This window comes from Sorex fumeus, unplaced genomic scaffold (assembly GCF_029834395.1).
Source record: "Sorex fumeus unplaced genomic scaffold, SorFum_2.1 ptg000020l, whole genome shotgun sequence".
NCBI classification, from domain to species: domain Eukaryota; kingdom Metazoa; phylum Chordata; class Mammalia; order Eulipotyphla; family Soricidae; genus Sorex; species Sorex fumeus.
Genome location: NW_026606077.1, coordinates 6,557,212 through 6,572,500, shown reverse-complemented (window position 1 = coordinate 6,572,500; position 15,289 = coordinate 6,557,212). Strand labels below are relative to the sequence as shown.

The 15,289-nt window shown below is 47.2% G+C and overlaps 1 pseudogene; it reads right to left on the bottom strand.

Annotated features, from left to right (window-relative positions):
- The window catches only part of LOC130022615 (probable ATP-dependent RNA helicase DDX41), a 16,148-nt pseudogene extending 8,272 nt beyond the window's left edge, over nucleotides 1-7,876 (bottom strand).
- Nucleotides 7,877-15,289: the final 7,413 nt, after the last annotated feature.

Sequence of the window (15,289 nt, the reverse complement as noted above, 5' to 3'; positions counted from 1 at the left end):
CTGAGGTATATCCAGGAGGCAAATGGTGGCCTTGATAGTGCCATGTACTCAGAATCTCAGATTGGAGGAGGCAGCAAATGAGGCTAGAAGGTGTCGTAAGTAGGTGGGGGTATTGTAAAGCCTGGCAGCCCTTTCTCAGAACTTCCACTTTCTTCTTACAAGAAGGTAAGTAGAGGAAACTTGGAGGTTCCTCCATATACCATGTTTTTATAAAAAGACCCCAGGTGGTATCAGCTTCTGCCAGCTGTTACTGGTAAGCCAGTATGTTTGTGGAGTTCTTTCTCTGACACTAGTGCTGTGGATGTAAGGATGCTGTTGCTTCTATCTTATATATCTGTGGACTTAAAACACATTTCTCCACTCCTCTACCTCTATTCTGTTTCCTAGAAATCTGTGATTGGTCCTAGATGAAGTTCAAGTCAACTTCCTGGAAGAAGCCCAGACAGCTTCTTGTTTGCCATCTCCTATAACTTGTTGAGGTTACAGCAACTGCTGCTAACCACCTAGTCTGAGTCTAGGTGTTATAGTGTGGCAGTGTCCTACCATTCTTCATTCTTATTCTTGAAAGAGCTATTGCATTATTTTGTCTTTAATGGGGCAGGGTAAAGGAAATGGTTCTTTATCATGTCTCACCCCCAGAAGGACTTGGTTTTATAAAGCTACCTTAAGGCATGGTTCCTCTAGGGAAGAAAGCTTCTAGCTTCCTCCCTTCCATTCAAATGTGGGCATATGCTCTGTTCTGGCCTGTAGATATTTCTCAGAAATTGGACTAATTGTAAGCCTGACTCATTGTTTTCCCACTTTTTCCTGCCTGTTCAGTGGGTTGAAAGACCTGGAGGAGACTGGGGCTAGCTTAGATATGCAAGGAGATGGAAACCCAGACCAGCTCCCCTGTCCACCTCCCCAGGCCCCCAGTACCACTCAGGATTAAGCAGTGATGTCAGTCAAGAAGGTCTTACTTACCGACACTGAGGACTATTAATGATGTTAATCTACCCTTCCTTCTGTGAAACAGGAAATGCTTATTTTCCTCTGCTTCAATAACTGACCACCTCAACCTTCAACCTAAGCCATTAAATGCAACTTAGGTGGTGGTGTTTAAGCCTTAAACTAGCTTGAGAGCCTTTGGAAGGTGGGGGTGGGATTTGTGGGCGCGTGGAAGTGTCAGAGTGGGGCAGGCTCATGTGGGAGGAAGGCCAGGTAGGAAGGGGTGTGGTGGCCACTGCCAGCTGCTTTGCTTCATCTAAAACAGGGGGAAGCCGAACCAGGGTGGTCCAGACTGTGGATTCTGTGAAACTGACTGACGCTCACACAGCAACACTTGGAGAAGGGACAGCCTGATCTCTGACTTGCCTTCACTTTGTGCTCCCGGTTGCTTGGCCTTTGTTCCGTGTCTAGTTTCTGAGTCCGCCTGCAGCTGTGGTTTGGTGTGACCCTATGGTCACGGCTGTGGGTGATTCATACATTTTCCCAAAGATCCAACTCAAGTGTACAGCTGGATGAGCTCTCAGAGTAAACACTCAACTGGAAATTGGAGCAAAAAGCCTGTCAGCATCCCCAGCGGTATGCCTCAGGTCCCCTCCCTGGAGACGCTCCCTCCCACCACGTAATTCTACCTGACTCTCTAGGCCCAGACCACTCTTCCCTTCTCCGAGAGAATGACATGTAATTCACGATTCTAGATGGTACTTCTGGTTCCTGTCATTGGGATACTGAGGCTTCTAGGGCCCTTTAGAGTACGGAAGTACACCGAACTGTGTATACATACAGATCTATAAATATTTCTCTGTCCTCCCATATCAAGCTAAACAAATGGGTGCTGACATCTGCGATTCTAAACTAGAATCAGACTAGTCTAGCTTTTTCTCATGAGCAAACTTTTTTTTTTTTTGTCGCATAGAATATGTATGGAGTTCATGTGCCAGGTGTTAACTAGCATCTGATCGCAGAGTATATGCTACAGAGAATACTAAGCAACTCACATGTCTAGCTGCATATTCTCAGCCCCTTTTAAGGTAGATGCTACAACAGCTTCACACCTGAAAACTGAGGCAGCGAAGTGTTTGAGGCATGTGTTAATCTCCCCCGAATCTTCAAAACATCCCAGGGATATGAAACAGGTATCACTTTTACAGTTGAAAATGACTTACAAAGGTTCCTTCAGCCAGACCACACCCTTCTCCAATCCCAGAGTGAGCTTTGGATCCAGCCCGTCCAGTCCCACGGCTGTTATTATGCGGCTATCTCTAACATATAAATCTGAAAGGCTTGTAGTCTACCATCAAGCTGCATTATTTTTACATGGTGTGGTAGAAAGCTTCTAATCAAGAAATGACAAGAGACCGGCAAGAAAGTACAAGTAAACCAGACTCTCCAGGCTCTCCCCGCCCCCCCTGCCATCCCCCCCCCTTCTTTCCTGGCCGCTCAGCACTAAATCTAGGAAGTAGACACAAAACTCAACCAAATATTTCTTGCTAGTTTAGTTCTTCTCCATATTGAGAATTTATAGATAAGCAAACTGATTCCCTAACTATTTCAGATTTAAGAAAATTAAATCTTAATTTCCGACGGAAGAGCTTGGACAGTGGCTAGGGTAGTTGCTTTGCCAGGCTGGGTTTTTGATCTCCAGCCCCCAGAGGGTCCCTGGAGTCCCACCAGATGTGATTCCAGACTACAGAGTCAAACACAGAGCCTGAGCACTGCTGGGCTTAGCCCCAAACAAAAAACTCCAATGTGTTTATAAAGTCCTCGTGATAAGACTTCTGGCACTTGATCTTAGCCAAAAGGTCAAAAAGCAATGATACGACCTTCAGGAACCCTGGAAACATAACTTTTCTTTGGGTTAATGTTGGAGTTGGGGGCCCTTTCACGGTCTTGGAGCCAGTCTTGCAGAATTCTTGGGAAGGAATCTACAGAATGCTGACTCAGATTTTTTTTTTTTTTTTTTTTTTTTTTTTTTTTTTTTTTTTTTTTAGTTTTTGAAAAGTTTAATGGAGCCAATAAGGCATAGAAATCACGTTCTGGCAGACATTAAGACCTGCTTTTCTCTTACCAAAGAAAATGACACGTGTTTTATCAAATTTGACGATCCGCGTTAAAAGGTACTGAGATTATGCTTCAGAGAACCAACTGAAACAAAACCAAGAGGAAGAATGTTAATTCAACTTGGAGAAAGGAACTAGAACCAAGGCGTAGAGGGGCAATTAAAAATGCATTCCTCGGTCTCAACTCCTGGACAAACGGGGGTTTGGGGCCTCCTGGGAGCAGCGCTTCCTACCACCAAGCCCCAATTCCAAAATTTAAATTCACAATGACAGGAAAACAAGTCTAACTGCAAATGCGTTTCCCGGGATATTCCAGAAGGAAGCGGCAGAGTATTCATAATAACACAGGCTTGTCTGTTTCGGACTGCTATAATTTTTCCTGCTGTTATATTCAAACCAAAAAAACGGATCCACTTTTGCAAAAATTTATAAATATATTTCATTGCTAGATCTAGTATGGTACTGGCTTTTTATTTATTTTTTGGATTTTTGGGTCACACCTGGCAATGCTCAGGGGTTACTCCTGGCTCTGCACTCAGGAATTACTCCTGGCGCTGCTCAGGGGACCATATTGGGATGTTGGGAATCGAACCCGGGTTGGCCGCGTGTAAGGCAAACGCCCTACCCACTGTGCTATCGCTCTAGCCCCTGGAACTGCCTTTTAAAATAAGGGCTCTATCTGTAATGAATACAGAACTTCAGTCCACATGTTTCTAACATCCCGTCCACACCCCCATCCTGTCAATGAGTTTTAACATTAACTTAGCCAAGTTTCTTCACAGAAAGGTATTAAATGGAGGAAGAAATCGCAAACTTTATAACAAAGTGCTGTAATTACTGGAGAAACCCTTACACTGATTTGCAATGGTCTCTTAAAAACAGGAAATAACTGATACTGGACTACAAGTTTGCAAGGAAACATTTTTCACTGTTCTACTTGATATATGTAGAGCCTGGCAAGCTCCCCGTGGTGTCTTCGATATGCCAAACACAGTAACAAGTCTCAGAGTGGAGACGTTACTGGTGCCTGCTCGAGCCAATCGAACAATGGGAGGACAGTGCGACTTGATATATAATATGATAGAATAAATTACAGTACCTGGCAGGCTGACATAAGTTCATCTCAAAGACTATTGTAGAGTCTGAGATAGTAAAAATGAAGGTAAAACATGCTCTAAAACATTGTAGCTACTACAAGAGGTCTTATATTTACTCAAAAGAAGATTCTGTTGAGAACTTTTATTTAGGTCTATCTAAAATCTAGAGAACCTCCGTGCGGCTCCATCTTTCCCAGAACGCACTTCCAGGAGAGGGATGGGGAAGTTGGTTTGCTGTGTATGGTATCACATCAGCAGTAGATAAAAAGACCCTTTTCTCCCTCCCACTTGATCACTTGACTTCCCGTTAATCGTCGATTTGCTCGAGCAGGTGCCAGTAACGTCTCCATTTGTCCCTGTCGCGTGCTAGTGTAGCCCAATGGCATCTGTTCGCTCTAGGAACATGAAGGGCCTCAAACCGATCGTTCATGATCTTGATGAAGTCTGACTATCTGGTAGGTGGGTGGCCACGCGGTCTTTTGACATCCCGTGGAATCCAGTCGGTAACAGCTCTAGTCCAGCGGTCGTCTTTAAATCTCATTACGTGACCAGCCCATCTGATTTTTGACACCTTGGCAAACGAGACAGCGTCCCTGATTCTTGATCGTCGACAGATGTCGGAACTCCGGATTCTTTCTCTCATTTGAGTGAAATGTGATATTCCAAGCATAGCTCTTTCTATTCTTCTTTGGGAGACCCGAATAGCGTTTTCATCCTGTTTGCGTAGGGCCCAGGTCTCTGAGGCATATGTCAATGCAGGAAGAACAGTGGAATCAAAGAGATGTGCCCGGAGCCGGAGGTTCTTCGTCCTCTTAGCTATTTCTTCGACGTTCTTGAAGGCGTTCCAAGCCGCTCTCTTCCTCCTGCGCAGCTCGGATGCCAGGTCATTTGTCATGTTGAGTTCTTGACCTAGGTACACATAGCTGTTGCATTCGGAGATGGTTGTTCCGTTGAGAGCTAATGGGGCGTCAGGAACGAGGCTGTTCCCTCCCATCCCAGTGGAAACTGCACAAAGTGGGACGCCTGGGAATACTGGGAAAACAGGATCTGAAAGGCTACAGTGCCCACCACCCTGCCATCAGCCACCTCCCCCTTCGCACTGCCGGTGGACCCAGAGGGAAGCCCATTTGGGAAGTTCACGACCTCACTAGTTTGGGTCACCTCACAGTCTACGTGTTTACATTTACCATCAGGTCAGTACCCCGCAAGGGAAGTAGCATGGGAAATCACGTTGGTAAGAGTCTTAACCGTTTAACTTCCTGCTGTGGCCATTCGGTTTGAGCTGCTCAAACACCTGTGGGGACATCACATGTAAGATAGGCTGGGAGCCAAGGCCCCCTCATCAGTGCCTTTGGCAATCTCGGAATTGCACCTTCAGAAGGTGGCCTTGTGATGTTACTGTTCCCACATTCAGCTGATGGGAATGAAGTCAGTTCACTCTGCTCTCGACCTTTCCATCCCTCCCAGGTTCTCCAAGTTCTAGGATGACTCTGGATGTGAAGGGGCTGAGTGTCTCCTGACTCCTGGCTGTTCTGTTCCTTTTTTTTGTATATATTTTTCAATTGAATCACTGTGAAATAGACCATCACAAAGCTATTCAGGATTAGGTTTCAGTTATATAATGTTCCAACACCCATGCCTCCACCAGTGTACATTTCCCGCCACCAACACCAATGTCTGTTTCCTTCCCCCCTCCCCCCCACACTGTAGGATAACACTCTTTTGTCCTTCCTCAGGTAGCTTAGGTTTGTCAGGCCACACCCATCTAAGGACACTGAACTTGTATTGTAAGCAATGTCCTTTCTGTGTGGACATAGGAAGACAGTTAATATTATGCTTTGTAACTTGGGAGTTGATTGACTCCAAATATTTACTCCTGGGCATCTGATTTCTTGACTCAGTTGCCCTTAGTTCCTAGCACCCCAAAAGCAGGGTCCCAACGAGGGACTGAATGGACCCAGGGCAAGCAGTGAGCTACCCTGGCATCAAAATGGGCCAGGCCAAAGCGCCACGATACTCAACTATAAGTTGAGGGCAGGATCATGGACCCGCACTATTTGTATTTGTGGCAGGAACCTTTCTTCTCGAACTCTCGTGCTCTTGGCTTGCAACTGGGTGGTGACCTTGGGTTGTGGACTGACTGCCAGGGCTTCCAGAGGTACAGGGGAGGCAGCCCATTCTGAGCCTGGAGATTTCAGTCATAAAATCCGCATATCCAAATTTTCAGCAGATTAACATCTCAGTGAGGCCTGTCCAGAGACAGTGGAGTGCAGCTGTATGGGGGTATGACAGCAATTTTGGATTTGAAAGCAAGTGGCTGCTGGGAACTCTGCTTGGGGGGGGGGGGGCTGGCAAACCCTTCACACCCCATCCCCCATGATGTAGCCTGTTTGTACAGCCTTGCACAGGTCCCTGATTAATTGCGGCCTCTCATCTCTTTTGGGTTTATTTACTCTGAAGCAAGCCCGATAATGGCTGAATCAGAGTTGGTTTGTGGGCATGGCTCCCACAAACCTTCATTCTGGCGGATCGAGAAAATCGATGAATAACGACAGTGACAGTGACTGAACTTCTCAGGAAACTTGATCCTGAGTTGTTGGAGTCTGACCAGAGGCACAGTGGCAATTCTGGGGTGTCAGGAAGCCCAAGGACACCATCAGGTTGCCGATGCCCTCGCCCCACGGGTCCAGCTTGAGCTGCCGGTAGCGCTGCGCCCCCTGGACCCCAGTAGCAACAGCAGCAGTGGGCCCGGACCAGGACCAGGCCCAGGCTGCTACAGTACACAGCTGGGGCACTCTGGGTGGGCAGCAGCACCCAGTCCAGCAGAACCTGGCTAGGGGCACAGCCTCATCTTTGGTTTTCCCACAGTTGGCGCTCAGGGAGGTTTTTCTCTATAATATGCTGCGGGTGGCAGGGCCCCATCGTGGGGACTGGAGCGTTTCCTCAACTCTGGGACCTCAACACCGGCACTCCACCATGGTGCCAAGTCAAACCTGAAGTGCCCTGTTCAGGCGCTTAATACTCTGCTGCTGCCCATAGTGCCAAGAGCTGTGGGACCAACACCAGCTGGCTATTGCACCCTGTCACATATTCCCGCCGGCGGGCACTCATGGGCGGGCAACCAGCTGGTTTTGTTCAGTGGTGCTTTCCCTGAACCAAACTATCCAAAGGGCACCCACGTTGACTCAGATTTTGTGGTCCGAACTGTTCAGGGCGCTGAGAGCTCTGTCCTTGTGCTGCGCCATGCCATCTTCCCTTCCATCCATCCTGTTCCTTCTAATCGAGACCCTCTTGCTCAGAATGAGAAGTCTAGCTACTTAAAACATAGCTTTCTTTGTTCTTCTTGCATCTTGTGAATTTTATTATTATTTTTATCTCTGGGCCAGCACTTGAGACCTCAGGGTATGAATGGCCTTCATAGATCTTGTTCATAGCTGGAGACTATTCCATTCCAGTGCCTAAGTCAACCACCTGTATGGGCAGTTCATGGTTAGATTCTTGGGTTTCCTCTCTGGGACCATTCAAAAAGAACACTGGAGGCTGCCTGAAGCTGACGTGATGGGCGGTGATGCTAGTGCCTGGGATAGCAGGTCTCCTGATAGCCTCAGGAAGAGCAGATATGATCAGGGTCCCAAAGTCAAAGTTTCAGGGGCCCCTGGTCTATTTCAGGTTTGGTTCCAAGGGCAGTGTTGGCACATGCTTGTCCCTGATGACTTGCAGATAATCCTTGATCATCTTTAGAGGTGTCCTCTTCAGAGTGGGGTGCAGACTATCTTGGAGTGAGGGCTCACTGTGCAACCCAAGGTCCTCACTGGAAGTGTATCTTGACTGCTGGGCTCTTTTGTCCCTCTGTTTCTGTTCCCCTGACTCCTAACAGAATGCTTCAGAACCAGTGACTGGCCTGGAAGCCGCCACCTGTAGTCCCTGGCTGGGCTTTGGGCTGGGACCATCTCTCTCCACTGACAAAGTTTTTATATAGGTGTGAGCCAGGTCTTTGAGTTTCAGACTTTGGAAATGAAAAGGGCCGGTGCCATTTTCATGGATGCTGATGTAGGTGGGTTCCTAGTGTGACTGTGGAACCAGGATCACACTCTCTTGCCTGGGGTTGTAAGAAGAACATGCTGTGTTCATGGTCAGTGGGAGGGGAACTGGGGACATTGGTGGTGTACCCCAGGGGACATTGCCTCCCATCCCCTCCCCCCACTGCCTACCTAGGCTGCCTTCATCGATCCTCTCTGGGTTTGACTCTTTTTTTAATGTTTATTTTTATCGAGTCACCATGAGACACAATTGCGAAGTTGTTTATGAGTTGGTTTGGATAATGCACTATTTCAACCCCTGTCTCTTCAGGGTTCTGGAGGTGGACAGTAAAACCTCTAAAGCTCCTCTCTTGTCTTTTGGTGTCCATCCACAGCTTCGAAGAGAATCTGATACTGGAGATCCAAGAGGAGGGGAAAGTCCAGAAATCCTGGAAAAGACTAGATTTGACTCAGGGCCATTCTGCCTGGGGTGTTTTTGTCATTGTCCCCATGACTGCCCTGTTCCTCCCAGGGTCCCTTTGGTTGTTTGGGGGGGACTCAACACAAAATACAGCTTCTGCCTGTGTCTCTGATGTTCATCCTTCTCATAGGGTTATTGGTTTGTATCCCATTCCTTGGAGAGGACTGAAGTGTAGAGGACCCACTTCCCCACATGGTGACAGTCCCCGAGTGATGCCAGTTCCATGTGAGGGCATGTCTCCGACACAGGACATTGCATAGGCACGGCCTATGTGTGCTTCTCTGGATTCGTTGACGTTTCTCCTCTTGGCTAAGTGAATCTCCAGGTTCCGGTTGTTTCTCTTGCAGGAGTTTGTGAAGATGCAGGACTGGGTAGTGTCCTTGGCGCTTCATTCTTAATCTCTAATCTTAATCTCATTCTTGGGACTAGGTGGATGGGTTGTCCCTGAGTGAGTGATGATGGGCTTCCTTCATGCTGAGTGATGTTGGGACTTGACTGAGTCTCTCGCCTCACCCTGTGATCTCTATGGGATACCCTCATTCTGCCACGGGTGAGCCCTTAGAATGGAGGCCTGTACCCTGCAGGACTCTTGCCAAAGCTCATGGCTGGGTAGGATGCCAGGTAGAACTTGCTTTCCGTCAATGTTCAGTGCTGGGATGGTGTCTAACCCTCCTTGAAGACCCCTGCCTATATGCTGCAGTCTGGGGCTCCCCGGCAAACAGCATGGATTCTATCTCCGTCTCTTCGAGTCTGCCTTCGAGTCTTCTCCAAGACTAAATGGGCAGCGAGGATGTTCTTCTTCTGGATGCTTACTGGCACCCAGCAGCTGGACAAATCATTCCAAAGCCAGACCCCTTCAGCGCCCCTAGCAAGAGTTCTGACATGTTTAAGCCCATATGTAGGGGTACTGAGCTCTTTAGGCTTCTTAGTGGAGAGAACTGGGTGAGGCAAAACTCTTCCTTTGGTTTCTACCTTACAATGGACTATGAAGCTTGTCTAAGCCCTAAGACCTGATAGGACCTCCTTTATCTCAGCACTGGACTTGGCCTCTGACTGACCATAATGACCATGTGACCATACTGATCATGTGACGCATACGGATGACATGGGCACTTGGGGACATCTTTGCTGTATAGAATTCTATACAGAATTCTATAATTCTGTATAGAATTACTCCATGAATTTCTATACAGACGTCCTCCCTGGTCTGTGAAGACCTGTCATTCTCCCTGCACTTCCGTTGGAGTCTCTGAAACAAACGGCAGCTGTACCCGGTGGTGTCCGAACTAGGAATCAAGCTGTTCGTTCCTTACCAGATGGCACACAGGGCTGATTTCTCTTCTCCTGGGTCCAAAGGCCACATCTTTGCCCCTTGTGCATTAAGTACATGTCCAGGCTTCATGTAAGCCTCTTATGGTCATCCTAGCATGGGCTCTGTGGTCTGTCAAATGGGAGTCAGATCTGGCTTTTCTGCTTTCCCTGCCTTGGTGGAAAACCAAGTATGAGCCAGGCTCCTGCTTGCTTCAAGATATTCTCCTGGTTGAGAATGACATGGCCAAGGGACTGTCTTCTATCTGGCTCCCTTCCTCCTGGAGTCTGTCATTGCTCCTACGAGAAGCACTGCAAACCAGAGCCTCAAAGAACAGGTTAGACTCCAGCCCCAGAAGTCTGTGGTTAGTGTGGTGAGTCTCCTCCCACTGGGAGAGAATCTTTTCCTAACTTCAAGTGACTGTCACTTTAGCTTGCCTCCCCATGATCTGTCTTCTGTGACATCCTCCCTGTGCTGCCTTCGTATGAGCACGTTAGTTCTATGAGCACGTTAGTTCTATTGGAACAGCCCAACCCTGTTGGCCTCTGTAAAGATCCCCATCTCCAAATGCGCTTCTTTTTCTATGTCTTTGTGACGTAAGATAGTTTTCACTGAATGAAACTAATTTAGAAAGGTGTGAGGGAAGAGAGAAAGAGGAAATACATGCTTGAGAAAGAATATGAGCTTCTCCGTTAGGGGTGGGGGGTTAAAGCAAAGAAACACATGTGGGATAAAGTGTTTAAGAGAGCAAGCACTCATATTCTGTGGGGTCAAGACTTCAAAACTAAATATGGATGTGGTGGACACAATTTAACCACAATTGGCAATGCTATAGCTATTGCATTCAGCTTACAATTAGAGCTGGAGTCCTAAATAACGCCATCAGTCTCTGGCATCCCAGTGCTCTAGGGCCTGGTGCACTAGCATGGTGGCCTTGGGAGTGACCCAGCCTCAGTTTAACTGATTTGTGGTAGTTCTTATGGAAATTCTTTGACTTAACCTTCCTGGATCAGGGCGTTCATGTGCCTTGAAGTGGTATGGGCTGTATTCAAATACGTCCCTGGGTCTTCCCAGGGTCTCCATGGGTTTGTTTTTTCAGGAAGGGAGCCCAACCTTCAGACCACCAGGAAGAAGTCTAATGCTGGGGAACAGTCTCCACTAAGATTCCTGCAGAGATCTGGGCCTTCCCAAAGGGCTACCATGCACTGGGCTGCAGAATAGAAGACAGGGGTAGCCTTAGGGATTTGGAAAACAGTCAGATTTCAACTGGAAGGAAACCTGGGAATCCTGCTCCATGGGCATCCTTCCTGAGGCCAAAGGAGGTGTGGCAAGCTAGCTGGAATGGGGTCTGCTGAAGGGCTTGCACCAAGTTAACCCAATGCTGTGGGTGTTTGGAATGAGCCGTTCCATAGCGATGTGGAGTCAGACCTATAAAGTCCAGTCAAAGATGAGAATTTTGGGGGCTGGAGCAATAGCACAGCAGGTAGGGTGTTTGCCTTGCATGCAGCCAACATGGCTGACACAGGTTCGATTCACAGCACCCCATATGGTCACCTGAGCACCGCCAGGAGCAATTCCTGAGTGCATGAGCCAGGAGTAACCCCTGAGCATCGCTGGGTGTTACCCAAAAAGCAAAAAAAAAAAAAAAAAAAAAAAAAAAAAGAGAGAATTTTGGACTCTCACCAAATTGGAGCCATTCTTCTTTTACTTGGCCATGCCTTAGCAACCAGACAACTGAAAAACAGCTTAATGCAAGATAGCAACCCTAAACAGAGATGGATCTGTGAAGTGGCCTGGCCAGAGATAGCTCTTAGATGAAGTGTGTGGCAAGGTGTCTAGTTTGGGTATTTGGGTAATGCTGGTCTGATAGAAAAAGAGCTCTCTCTCTTAGGAAGAGAATTGATAGATGGGGCTGGAGAGAGAGACTGTACGGGTTAAAACATTTGCCATACACGAGGCAGACCCTACTTCCATATTTGACACCACACATGGTGTCTTGAGCACCACTAGAAGTGATCCCTGAGCACTACTGAGTATGGATACCACCTCCCAAAAGAATGCTTTAATAAATGTGGGATATCTGTAGTGATGTCCCGTCTCTCATTTCCAGAGCTTGTGTCTTTTCTTAACTGGGGTAGAAGCTTATTGACTGCTTTATTGATCTTTTCAAAGAACCAACTCCTTGGTTTCATTGGATTTTTCTCCCCCCACCCTTCATTGATCTTGTGTTTTCAATTCCATTGATTTCTGCTCTAATCACTTCTTTTGCTTACTTTGGATTTAATTCTTTCAAGTTTCCTAAGGAGAAAAATCTAGATTTTTTAAGATCATTAACATAATGCATTCGGTGCTCTAAATTTTCCTTCTCAGCACTTGGGTATCCTATACCTAAGTTTTCCCTTTCATCTAGTTTAAAATTTCTTTGCCATTGTTCAGAAGTGTGTTTTGTCTCAGAGTACTTCAGAATCTTCCCAGCCATGTCTATTATATTGAATTTAGCTTAATTCGATTATGGTCCTAGAGAAGATATTGTATTTCTATTCAGATGTGTGAAGGTATGTCTTATAATCAAGAATCTGTTCTCTTGGGGAACCTTCCATGTGAGTTTGAGATTGCTGCAGCTGAAGCAGCTTATAGATGTTCTTACATGTAGTTGATGGGGAGTATTCAACTCTATGCTTATTTTGTTGGCTTTATCCATTTCTGAGGTGTTGGAGGTCTTCCTGGTGCAGCTCCCTGACCATTTAGACTGCCGGGATTGTTGGCGGGGGGGGGGGGGGAACCCCGAGCCCCAGATTTGATGAGGATGAGCTGTTGCCAGTGTAACTGACATTCCTGGGGATAAGCATGGCCTTGCAACTGCCTATGGCCAGGTTTGAGACAGGGAGGGCCAACACCTGTCTTATCTGTAGAGTTCATTGTTGCACCTCTACATTAGTTCATAGAAATCCTGTGACACCTTGCGACACTCCCTCCCTCTCACCTAGCTCAAGATTTCACATTCCTCTTCCCGTCTCGTGATCCACACATAATGGGTATCAGTTTCTGACCCATGGGGATGCTATCTCCCTGATAATCCATGGTGTGCATATATTTGAACCATCAGCCCTAGATCACGTAATAGTCTCCGTGTTCCCAGGTCTTGGAGTCGCACTGAGATACAAAGTGGTGGCCAAACGCTGCGGGCCATGTTGCCATTTCCACTTTAAAAGGACTCCTCTATTTTAGTTACATCAGCTTATGCCTCACAGAGTATGAGAGTGTTAGACACGTACATTAGGTAAAGGTAAAGGCCCTCCCGTTGTTCATCGATTTGCTCGAGCGGGTCCAGTAACGGCTAGAGCGATAGCACAGCAGTAGGGCGTTTGCCTTGCACGTAGCCAACATGGCCGACCGGAGTTAGATTCCTCCACCCCTCTCGGAGAGCTCGGCAAGCTACTGAGAGTATCTCACCCGCATGGCAGAGCCTGGCAAGCTCCCTGTGACGTATTCGATATGCCAGACACAGTAACAACAAAATCTCCAATGGAGACGTACATTAGGAAACAATTCCTATTCAGTTGTCTCATCACATGGTGTGTTCTTCCTGATCCCTAATAACCTGACTATGGAGTCCATTCTGTGGGAAATGACTAGGGCTCATCCTGCTTTATAATGGGAGTGAGCTCAGCACAGTTCTGTTTACTTTTAATTGGTGTACCTTTAAGGGGGTTTCTCATAGTCCAAGATCTAGTAGTGTCCCGTGCTTTGCTTTTTAGGGTCTGCCTGGAACGGTGGGCTTTAGGGTGATCCCTGTCATAGCTGCCTCCCAACAGGTGACCCTTTTGGTTTCTGATCAGTTTCACCTGTACAGTTCTTTCGGCCTCCTGTGATCCTGAGCATTTGGGTTCTATTTTCTCCCAACTTACCATTATACTTTCACTTCTTTTAGTGGTTGTCTTCTAAATATACATTTATAACAAACCTGAGTCTGCTTTCAAATCCCACCATTACCAGTCTGTGGGTAGTAAGTACCTTTTTTAAAAAAATCATTTTTAATTTGAATCACTGAGATACAGTTACAAAGTTTATGACTGGGTTTCAATCATACAGTGTTATAACACCCTTCCCTTCACAGGCGTACATTTTCTACTACCAGTGTCCCCAGTTTCCCTCCTGACACTCCTCAGTCTCTCTCTATGGCAGACACTTTCTCTCTCTCTCTCTCTCTCACTAGCTCTTACTATCTCCCCCTCCCTCTCTTTCTCTCTCTTCCCCCACCTTTTGGTCATTATTTGCTTGCAATACAGGTACTGAAAAGTTATTGTGTATATCCCTGTCAGCACTCAGTTCTTGTCCAGTGTGATCGTTTCCAACTGTCATTGTCACAGTGGGCCTTCTCTGTCCTAACTGCCCTCCCCCAACTGCTTGTGGCAAGCTTTACAACCACGGGCCAGTTCTTCTGGCCCGTTTCACTGCCTTTGGGTATTAGTCTAGGGTAGTATGTACCTTTAACTTACTACCTTGAACCTGGAGTTCTTCCCATTCTTCCCTTGAATTGTTACTGTCATTCATTTTTCTTAGCCACTATTGGGGCTCTCTTGAACAGATGGTCGTCTTTTAGAAAACCTCAGATGTTTCTGCCTTCCATCAACCCTCACATGGTCCTATGTAGAGCTGAGGAGAAGTGGTTTCCCTTTATAATTAGGTCTCAGTCCCACTCTTCCTCTTAAACTTCAAAAGTGTTTCAAGTGTTCCTCAGGCCATGTGCCCTCCACACCCTGGCGACTGCCCATAACAGGTGGCCAAAGTGGGCTGGACTGGAGTATGCCCATCCCTGGGTCAGTTAGTCCTCATGATCCCTGAGCAGGTTAAAGCCAAGTTCACCAGCTTCCTCAGAGCAGGCACTGGCTTGCTTCAGAATGGCTCCTTCTGCCCGCTAGGTGGAAACCACAGGAAGTTTGTCTTCTGTTACGGAACCTGGCCAACCTCTGGAGGAAAGTTTCCCAATGCTGTCAGGTATCCTAATTCTGAGCTTCCCCTGAATTGAATACTCAGCTGGACACACAGAGCATCCACACCGAGCAGCCGTGGCTCTCGCCTGCACACCTCTGTCCAGCGCCCACCTGGCCTCTGCTCAGCTCTGCCGTGGTGGGTTGCAACTTCTCTGCTTTCTCCAGGATCCCGCACGTGCCCACCCCAGCCTACTGCCCTTTCCTAATGGATCCAAGAAAATTTTTTGGCCAGCTTTTCCTTCTTGGGACAGAATGGCAATTTCGAAGCTCCTTACCTGAAACTTTAAGGATCTTCCCTTAAAGATCAGAAGGAACCATGATGAAGAAAGTCATTCCTGTTCTGAT